The following is a 2500-nucleotide window of genomic DNA, read 5'->3' on the forward strand; positions in this document are numbered from 1 at the left end:
CAGCTCAGGGGATTCAATCTTGCAACCTTACGGTTAACTAGTCCAACGCTCTAACCACCTGCCTCTCATTGCACTGTTATGCGAATGCAGTAAGCCAAGGTAAATTGCTAGCAAGCATTAAACTAATCCCATAAAAAACAATCAATCAATCAATTATAATCACTAGTTAACTACACATGGTTGATGATATTACTAGTTTCCCTAGCGTGTCCTGTGTTGTATATAATCGATGCGGTGCGTATCGTTGCTCCAATGTTTACCTAACCATAAACATCAATGCCTTTCTTAAAATCAATACACAGAAGTATATATTTTTAAACCTGCATATTTAGCTAAAATAAATCCAGGTTAGCAGGCAATATTAACCAGGTGAAATTGTGTCACTTCTCTTGCGTTCATTGCACGCAGAGTCAGGGTATATGCAACAGTTTGGGCCACCTAATTTGCCAGAATTTTACGTAATTGTGACATAACATTGAAGGTTGTGCAATGTAACAGGAATATTTAGACTGAGGGATGCCACCCGTTAGATAAAATACAGAACGGTTCCGTATTTCACTGACAGAATAAACGTCTTGTTTTCGAGATGATAGTTTCCGGATTCGACCATATTAATGACCTAAGGCTCGTATTTCTGTGTGTTATTATGTTATAATTAAGTCTATGATTTGATAGAGCAGTCTGACTGAGCGATGGTAGGCAGCAGCAGGCTCGTAAACATTCATTCAAACAGCACTTTCATGCGTTTTGCCAGCAGCTCTTCGTTGTGCGTCAAGCATTGTGCTGTTTATGACTTCAAGCCTATCAACTACCGAGATCAGGCTGGTGTAACCGATGTGAAATGGCTAGCTAGTTAGCGGGGGGCGAGCTAATAACGTTTCAAACGTCCCCCGCTCTGAGACTTGGAGTAGTTATTCCCCTTGCTCTGCTCAATATTGTTGTAATTGTCATTATTACAAATACATTTTTAAAAATCGTCTGATTAATTGGTATCGGCGTTGAAAAATCATAATCGGTCGACCTCTAGTACCAGCCCATCTACTGAACAGTACCAGCCCATCTACTGAACAGTACCAGCCCATCTACTGAACAGTACCAGCCCATCTACTGAACAGTACCAGCCCATCTCCTGAACACCCTAATTGACAAACAAAACAAAGGCAAAGTCTTCTCATGCATTGTTGATTTCCAAAAAGCTTTCGACTTGGGGGAAAAACAACATAATATCAATGTACATCAACAACAAGTGTGAAGCTTGAGGATGCAGCTTGAGCCCCACCCTCTTCAACATATATATCAATGAATTGGCGAGGGCACTAGAACAGTCTGCAGCACCCGGCCTTGGAATCTGAAGTCAAACGTGTCTCCTGTTTGGTGATCTGGTGCTTCTGTCCCCAAACAAGTAGGGCCTACAGCAGCACCTAGATCTTCTGCACAGATTCTGTCAGACCTGGGCCCTGACAGTAAATCTCAGTAAGACAAAAATAATGGTGTTCCAAAAAAGATCCAGTTGCCAGGACCACAAATACAAATTCCACCTAGACACTGTTGCCCTAGAGCACACAGAAAACTATACATACCTCGGCCTAAGCATCAGCGCCACAGGTAACTTCCACAAAGCTGTGAACGATCTGAGAGACAAGACGAGATGGGCCTTCTACACCATCAAAAGGAACATTACTTTTTTTTTTAACTTGAATCAGTTATAGAACCCATTGCCCTTCATGGTTGTGAGGTCTGGGGTCCGCTCACCAACCAAGAATTCACAAAATTGATACTCTGCAGACAGACAGGCAGACAGTTGTAGTCCCAGCTGTGACCAGCAGAGTGCACCCTTCCCCTGTTTCTAGCCCACTAGTGAGCAGACATAAGGGCCACTATAGAAGCCAGTATTGTTTTCTCCTCCATGCTCTTACATTCAGGCCTCATAACCAGTTACCAGGCAGGAAACTAATTAAGACAACTGATTGTGGGCTGATTCACCTGGTCAAGGGCTTGAACTAGCTCACCTGGTTCACCTGGTCAAGGGCTTGAACTAGCTCACCTGGTTCACCTGGTCAAGGGCTTGATCTAGCTCCCCTGGTTCACCTGGTCAAGGGCTTGATCTAGCTCCCCTGGTTCACCTGGTCAAGGGCTTGATCTAGCTCCCCTGGTTCACCTGATCAAGGGCTTGAACTAGCTCGCCTGGTTCACCTGGTCAAGGGCTTGATCTAGCTCACCTGGTTCACCTGGTCACGGGCTTGATCTAGCTTGCCTGGTTCACCTGGTCAAGGGCTTGATCTAGCTCACCTGATTCACCTGGTCAAGGGCTTGATCTAGCTCACCTGGTTCACCTGGTCAAGGGCTTGATCTAGCTCACCTGATTCACCTGGTCAAGGGCTTGATCTAGCTACCCTGGTTCACCTGGTCATGGGCTTGAACCAGCTCGCCTGGTTCACCTGGTCAAGGGCTTGATCTAGCTCCCCTGGTTCACCTGATCAAGGGCTTGAACTAGCTCGCC

At 45.3% G+C, this 2500-nt stretch overlaps 1 protein-coding gene across 2 annotated transcripts in view; it reads right to left on the bottom strand.

Annotated features, from left to right (window-relative positions):
• LOC110494887 (pre-B-cell leukemia transcription factor 1) overlaps positions 1-2500 on the bottom strand; it is a 42806-nt gene that overhangs the window by 16056 nt on the left and 24250 nt on the right. The gene's annotated exons all lie outside the window — the stretch shown is intronic.

This window comes from Oncorhynchus mykiss, chromosome 13, assembly GCF_057628025.1.
Source record: "Oncorhynchus mykiss isolate SJ-2025 chromosome 13, ASM5762802v1, whole genome shotgun sequence".
In the NCBI taxonomy this organism is placed as follows: domain Eukaryota; kingdom Metazoa; phylum Chordata; class Actinopteri; order Salmoniformes; family Salmonidae; genus Oncorhynchus; species Oncorhynchus mykiss.